The sequence below is a fragment of the Hippocampus guttulatus genome, chromosome 5 (genome assembly GCF_054856545.1).
Source record: "Hippocampus guttulatus isolate MCC_2025c chromosome 5, RoL_Hgut_1.0, whole genome shotgun sequence".
NCBI lineage: Eukaryota > Metazoa > Chordata > Actinopteri > Syngnathiformes > Syngnathidae > Hippocampus > Hippocampus guttulatus.
The window spans coordinates 17,212,047-17,220,837 of record NC_141265.1 but is presented as its reverse complement, the minus strand read 5'-3'; positions in this window follow the sequence as shown (position 1 = coordinate 17,220,837).

Below are 8,791 nucleotides of genomic sequence, written 5' to 3'. Positions count from 1 at the left end.
GAATGTCGGCGCCATTTGACTGTCGTTGCTGGACAGTCCGGGGCGCTTGTGTCTTGCGCCTGTAATGGGCAGCATTTTTCACGGTCCCGCTTTGTTCAGCGGAGAGATCGGTGCTGCTGAACGGTCTGCGGCTGGATGGATGTAAGTCTTGAGGAGCCGACGATGAGAAGAAAGGAGCGTTAGCGCGGAGCGCCAATGCGGATTTGGAACTGGGAGTCGCGGCTTGGAGTTTGAAGCGGATTACGTGGGACAGGAGAAGTGAACTCATCTCTTTTCGCCAATGGACACTACAGCTTCGTGTTTGCTTTCAAAACTTAGCTTGTAGCAGACGTGTGCACATTTTCAGCATGACGTCTGATCCACTGGTGAAAGGACACTTTGATCCTCTCCTCTTTCATCTAGAACTGCTTCAGACAACAAAATGTATGCAGAAAAGTGGTGAAGATTGCACGACTGTCTGTGCCCTATGTGTTGTGTTGTGTTGTGTTATTTTGTTATTTTGACTTCAAAATGGCGCCGCGAGAGTGGCTGCCTTTCCAGCAGCTCCTATATTTTGTTGTTCTACTTCTTCCTTTCATAACTTTGCTGCTGTGAATCGGGAATTTCTCCATTGTGAGACTAATAAAGGTTTTCTTATCTTATCTTATCTTATTCTTACTTTGTGGCACCGTCACTGAGAGATTGCCACATCTAAACAGAAGCCCAAAAATCTGTCCTATATTTTGATTTGCGGTGCTCTCTGAGTTAATGTCAATGTCAATATGTGAACCCAGTTTTTGAGCAATGGCTCCAAATGTGATGTGACAAAGGTGACTGGGCATGATTGTGAAATAGCCCTGCGTCCTCATGGGTCATTCAGAGAACTGCTGTTTTTGTTATTTTTTCCCAAGGAATGACGTACTCACCCCCCTCTCCTTACATGGAACACAATAGTGACTTTCAAACATACAAACAAACAAACTCGAGCATTTCTACGGACCTCAGGCCTTACTGCTGCTTGGCCTGTTAGTCACCATCTTCTGTCTGAATGTGACAGTGTGCTGTGGATTCTCAAACTGAGGGTAATAAGATTTTGGACAGGATGCGGATCATTGGTTTCCCATGACTGAGCTAAGAATCTACAAGGGTGAGCTTCACATGAGAATGAAAACATGAAAAAGGTCATGTTTGACCTAGATACTGTGACTTTTTCATACTCAAACCTTGAACAAAAAAAAAATCAACTAGAATTTATTTTTAAAGCTTTTTGACTCTTGTTTAGTGTTGTTTGGTAGACTCGATGCTTAAAGACTTAGGACATGTAGGCCATTTTACTGTTGATTCTTTTAACAGTCGGGTACCTCGTCGTGCACGGAAGAACCAGACGCAGCCGCAGCAAAGGGGCGCCTCCTCCTCATGCTGGTCACCAACCTGGTTACCCACAGCTGTGGCATCACATTCCTCTCAGTCCTCGATCAGGAGTCATAGTAAGTCAGCCAATGTGGTTGTGTTGCTCACCCTAGCACAAATAGCATGCCCGAGCTTATTCCATGCTGTCGGGTTAAGGTCAGGCTTGTTGGGTGGCATTTTTTTCTATTCCCAAATCCCAGAGGTAGTCTCAGATAAACAACTCTGAGGGTGAACAAGGTCATCCTCGAGGATGGATTTGAGTGGCAGAGGTGGCGATTGCCACTGGTTGCAGAATCTCATTCTGAAATATGTCTGCATTGAGATTCCCTTCATTTTTTCCCCCCCTACATCATACTACTGCTGGAAGACAGCTGGGATGGACTCCAGCACGCCCCGCGACCCTTGTGAGGATACGCGGATTAGAAAATGAATGGATGGATGGATAGTGTGTGTCAAATCACTATCCATATCGTGTCTCATATTCAGACACAGGCTGCTGTGTGTGTAAATCTGTGCTTGGGTCTCTGGGTCTCGCACAGCAATCCAAGGATACGTATGGTCACATCAGGACTGTGAGTGAATAATTCACAGCATTGACATAAAAGGCAGCGAGTGACGAACGCATGAATGGCGTGAGCAAAGTTCCTTGGGATTCGGGGTGTTCTTTACCAGCATGGGATTTATGAAATGATGATGATTTATGCCAAATGCCATCCCTGCACTAGAGGCACGATACAACGTCACACAGGTGGTTAAATTTTAATATGTCATATGGGATTGTTCAAACGGGACACACCATATTACGTAATCCTCTAATATATACAGCAGACATACTGTAAATAATATAATATTGATTATTTCAGGGTTAAATGGGATTCTATGATTGAATGAATACAGAGTTTCCGTATTATTTTTTCATGGGGCCAAGTGAGGAACTTTGCAGCTGCCACTTGAGTGCACATATGGGCAAAGTAGTGGTGTTGTAGTTGGGGGTGGGGTATTGGCCAAGCACATGTCCTGCTCAGTCACACTCAGAGAGCGATGGTGGCGGCTCTGTCCAAGCGTAACGCTGTCAAAGGAGAGTGACTTGGTGCTCGAGGCTGCCAGTAATCACTCCGTGGAAATGTTCTGTACCGCAGAAGTCTTGCCCAAAACAAAACCCTCAGGCAGTTTCTATTGGGTCACAAAACCCTTAAAAAAGACTCACATGATGCCATGCAGAATGACGTTTGACCTCCAAGGCTCTCGGGGTGTCTTGTTCCCCACTAGTCATGGCCGAAGTTGAAACAGCATTACTTTAGAGGCATTCGTATTTGGAGGTTCTGCATTCATTTTTGTTGCTTCCCATTTTCAGCATTATTCATTGTTTCATTTTGCAACATTTACAAAGGCATCTAAATGTCATTGTGGTTTCTGTTCTTGCTGATAAAGACAAAGTGTACAGTTGCACTGGCGTTTGATGGCGAAATAATGAATGACACCGAAATTATATTACATCTCACCTCTCCTTCCTCACACTCAAATTATTCTCACAAATCGCTAGTTTAGCAAAAAAGATTGCTTAACTGTTTCATAAGAACTGAATAATAGACCAGTGTCTCGTATGCAGTTTGTATATTGTCACTGCGACTGCGAACATGTATTTATATTTGGCAACATCAAGTTTGGGTCTGCATTTACACATTTGTGCTTTGTCATACTGCTCGGAATGAGTCTTGTCCAGATGGGCTCCAGGGGGGACAAAGCGCACTCAAGTACATGTAGATGGACAAGTGATACTCCAAAGAGCGACTACAATTACAACTAATGGACAACATCGATAAGACAAACTCTGCTCAGCTTCAAAGGGTTGGAGTAATAGTTTACCATTCAAGCTGATGAGACTAATTTACTTTCAGATCTATAATGATCACAAATTCCCATTTTATAAGACAATCTCAATTCGCCTGCCCTATGGATCAATATTTGAAAGGGAGGAAAAAAAATCCTGATCATATGAGTGGAAAGTCTGGGATGAGGTCTTTCCTCGATATGAAAATGTGCTGTGTGGCTCAGTGCCCGCACGCTTTAGCTGCATGATTGGATGATCTCACCCCGGTAGGTATGGGCGGTTCCTCATCTGCCATCAGTGATGTGAAGTAAAGACGCTCTCCAAGGGCCAATGAATCGGGTGGACATTAGAAGCAATTGTGTTGCTTCTCTAACTAGATCTTGCTTGCCATGTTTGTTAACCCGATACAAAGAAATCTGCCAAGCAAATGGACAATGTATGATATGAATAGGCATCATGTGCTTGGAAACATTTTGCGAAAGCTCCACATTAAAGCCCACTGGTGTGTCTACACAAAGTGGGGGAAAAGTCAGCATCCATCAAATTCCATGTGACCTCAATACCCATTAGTCAAATTGTATTACTTCACTGAAATGATGCATGTGCTCCCCCTCCCCACCACCCCTTTTTTTATGGGCTTCAGCTTTTGCATGCTGGTTTGCTGCATGAGTGCGTAAGTGTCTGAATGAGGTTATCCCATCCATCCCGTCTGAGCATGCCGGATGACACCAGAGGCCGCTCGTGGCCAGGCCAATTTGAGCAACAGCTGAGGACAGCGCACCCCCCGCTGACTGTCCGCTCAATGTATGACATCATCTTTGCTGCTGTGTTTTATGTGCATCAGGAAGGGATTAATGTCTGTCTCTCCAGCTAAATTAAGGCTGCTGTTGCCGGTTGGCCCATTACACCCCCCCCCCCCCCCCCGTCTCCCTCATTGTGGCCTCCGAATAGCATTGCAGCGAGAGTGTGTTACAGTATGTTGCTTTGCTGCATGTCTTAACACCCCCGCGCACCCTCCATCCCTTTCTCTTACATCCTCTGACTCTTTATTTTCCAAAAGCTTTTTTTTTTCTTCACATCCCTCTCATCTTCCTCCTGTCCCTCCATCCCCTCCTTCCTGCCTTAGCTCCCCTCAGGCCCTGCGATATGCGTGTCGCAATCCGCAGTCCCGCTTCTCTGCTGTCTCGGCCAGGGCTTTGCCATCGCCCGGTACCTTCCCCCTCTTGTGCTTTTAGGGCCCCTCTGTTTTATTTATGAGCTTCCTGTAGCTCCTGTCATGTCTCATCGGGGTCACAGGAAGACACAGTGTAAATAATGCAGCGTCCCCAAAGACGTGCTGACAGTCACAGCTGCACCATGTGCTCCCATGGAGAGGACATGTACCTCTGTGTCGCCTTACTTACCTTGACACATATGTCATGCTCAAAGTATGATCTCATGTGTGAGGCCCACAAAGCACTGCTAAGGTGGTTATGTATAAATAGTCTCTTCGCAAACTTAATTTTCTGGCTGCAGGAATATTGATCACCCACTACATTTGGACTTTTTATTTGCACCATGCACAGGTGGAATCAGTTAAATATCTCCCGAAATCCCCCAAAACTCAATAGGATGCTGAAAGTATTGATATCGTTGTGAAACAAAAATGGGAAATTGGGGCACCAGCAAGAAAGTTTATAGTCTGACTACTGCTCTTTTTATGCATGGCCTACATACTGTACAAGAAAGACAAATATTGAGGCAGACCGCTTAAATTAGAATTCTAGGTTAGGCATGAATTCGATTGTAAAACTGAAAACAAGAAATAAACCCTACCAGCCTGAAACATCAAGACATAAAACATGGTTATGGAGTAGACGCACTGGTGCTTGGTTGACAACACAGTAATTTTCAAAAACAGTTTTTGTTTGTGGCTCTAATGAGTTGTTTGTGGCAATGTATCCCAATATATTTGTCTGCATTGTGTGTTGTGCGTATGTCGGCAACAAAAAAAAAGAAGATTTGGACGGGAGAATAAGGATATGCAAGACAGAAAAGTCGACCTACTGGACCCTTGAAGGGTTGTATGCATTTTGTATCCAATCAAAATATACTTTAAACAATTCTCAAATTATATGTGATGTGATAGCTGCTTTGTTGAAACATGTTACACAAGTACATGTTGTCATGACTGCTCGATGTGGATCCAATTCGAGGGAACGAATGCCGTTTAAAAACAATTGCGCAATTTTGTATTTAAAGTGTTCATGTGTTGTCAATACCTGTTTGATGATTAACACTCCTTCGGGAGTAACAACCTGTTCAAGAGAGCTTAATGTCTATTGATCAGTGGAGCCTTTCAGCAAATCCATCCCTGAGGTCCAGTGTGTTTTACAATCACCTGTGCAATCCCCCACCGTTCAACACTACTGTGTATGCTGTTTAACATCGCACGATTATGTCCCCTGTTGATATGTATTGACGAGATCAGTGGTTCTTAACCTTCTTAGAGGTACCGAACCCAACCAGTTAATATGCACGTGCACTGAACCCTTCATTAGTGAAAAAAAATAAATAAATATTTTTTACAAATTCAAGATATAAAAAAACAAACAAAAAAAACAACACATTTATTAAAAACAGAAAAAAGTCAATAAAATTTAGAGAGATATGTATACTTTTTTTAAATTAAATTGTATGACGTACTATCATGACAGTCACATGTTGACTACTGAGCGAACTAAATTTCCCCACACCACCGATTGGACAAGCAATGTAATGTGATCATCTGCAGCCAGTGATCGCGAAGCGGGCGTGTCATAATTAATTGATACAGTGATTTTAGTAAAAATGGATATCAATAATATCAATAAAAATGAAACGTATATATGGGTCAAAAAAGTCAAAGACAGGAGCAAATCAGTGGCTCCTGTGTCTGATTTTACATTTGAAGCTAAATCAGCAATAGAACCCTCAAAAGTAGGTCAAAAACCAACTAATTACCATAGCGCTTGATGACTCAATCATTTCACATGCACTTTATTTTAAATGTGATGTTTTATATTGTACAGTTTATATTATCGTGTAACAAAATGATGGAGAACGATGAAAAGTCAGATGCCACAATTTAGATTATACATTAGCTAGATTAAAAATCAATACAGTGTTTGATAGCTGTCTGTCTTCTGTTTTATAATCCACTTCCTGGAATGGCATTATACAGTAGAACACTATGTGGTTCAAACTGAGCAGGATGCACGAGCTGTAAAACGTCTCTGTAGAAAGTCTTTTTTTTTTTTTGGTCTTATGTTAGAAGGAGCAATGGTGGATGTGAGTGAAAAAGTACACCGCGGGTGGAGAAATCTAGGACATGCCTTCAGATGAGCAATGCCGCTTACATTTTTACCCACAGAAATATTCTCAGAGTAGCTCGAGAAGAGGATTCAAATTGAACTAATTGATGATGAGGATTTTACTCCTGTGCTCTGTTTGAATTTTTCAAAGTCTGACAGTTTGTTCTGCCTTCCTGTGCACTAGAGTCACCATGTGACAAATTCAAACACCTCTGTTTTGTTCTCTCCTCGACTCACCTTCAATCGTTTTTTAATCTTTAAAATATCTCTCCCAATTCCTCGGAGCGAGGACAGCCGCACCCAAAACAAACAAACAAACAAACAAACAAACCTCTTCATGAGGAATATAATGAAAATAAATATCTTCTGGATTAAGTCACTAGGCCTCAGGGACTTCTGAGTACTGTTTCATGTCCCATCTCTTTCACAATAAGTGTACACTACCACCATCATCATCATCAATTTAAAAAAAACACCTCTGATACATGTCACCTCTTTAGATGTCCAGAGATCAATTTAAATGGGGATTTTCACTAATTATGTATTCTAATCATTACAAGCGTCACTCAGTATGGCAAGTGTATAACTGAACATTACATTGATTTATGGTGCAATTCTGAGTTGGGGAAATGAGAAAGTCGTGAAGATTATAAAGGCAAATTTGAATGATCCAGTCCTTCCCCACCCAAAAAATTCAAAGTCCCTGGTGTGACATTTAGAGAAAACTGGAGATAAAGCGCCCTCTTCTGGACACAATTGGCAACACATACTACACTATAGTATACTATGCAGTGCAGTATTGGAAGTACAGTAGTGCATATAGTACTGAAGTACATTTCCTTAATAATAATGATTTATTACAGATAAAATACAATAACATTTTATTTTTATTTAACCATCAAATAATTTCTCTTTCATAATTTAATAATTGATGGAGGCATACATTATTTTTAAAATAAGACAAATAAAATAAAGATTTAAAAAAAATCTAAACAAGACTAAATAATTCAATTAACATTGAACGTCATTTATGTAACTACATTGTCCAGTAGACGGCGCTGTTGCAGCACAAATGACGCAATGATCACATGCTGCAATGCCAAGATGATGTACAGTCGTGAAATACATCATTGATGCCACATCTCATCATAGGGTATCCCAGACATCGCATATCTTCTCTTAATTAGGAGAGCAGATGGATTGATTATTTTTTAAAAAAAGTAAAATTGTGAGTCAACCAACTCAAACAGGTAGTTATTTTTTACAGTACTCACCAATGTTCTGATATTTTGAGAACAAGAAGAAGAATACGATGGAAATAACAGGCTCTCTATTTGGCATACACTGCCACAGTTTGCCCTCATTGGCCACTTTATGCAGCAGTAAATAAAGATAGTTGTGCAAAGCTTTAATTAAATGGCATAAATTCTTTTTACACTCTCTGTGATATAGTGAACCATAAATTGTCGGCCGGTTTGCAAAGGGTGTGCGTTTATGCATCAACTTCCCTCCTGCTGTTTTATACATGCTTTCACACTGTGGCCTATAACACTATTCATAGCTTTGATCCGGGCTGAGGATATTTGTGTGTTAAGCTGTTTTGACAAGTGATGATGACCTTGTTCCCACGTGAGATGTCCGAAAACCTGCTGAGCAAATGCAGAAGGCAATTTATATACTGAATAGCACAGTTCAGAAAAAACGGGACTTGGTATGTACGATCTGCATCTCAGCATTTTCTCCACTCAACACCCCGAATGATTTTCCGAAATGAGATGATTAGATGATAGATTTGAGTGTTTTTTAAGGGCCATTACGATACTGATTGGGCTTCAATTTTTAATGAAAAGTGCGAGAACAATCTGAAGTTTACGTGTGGCAAGTTCATGCGGCACTGCTTTGCATCATTAGAGACTCACAGAGACAAATTGGTTGCATTACCAGCTGGCTGATGTTCCTTAGTTATTTGTCATAATAAGGTGCCGTATATTTGTACTTGTCTGGTAATTGATTATGTGATATAGCACACCCACATTGCTCATCTGGGTGTTTGCTAGGTAGCAGTTACCATTTAACTTACCGTCACCCTTTGAGCATCACTGGCCTATAAAAATAACTTATTTTGGTTTTATATACAGTGTTGTTATTTTTCAATTATACTGTTGCCTTGATATATGAGTTTAATCTGTTCCATGACAATGCTTGGAACTCACAACATTCATATCTCACAAACTCATCT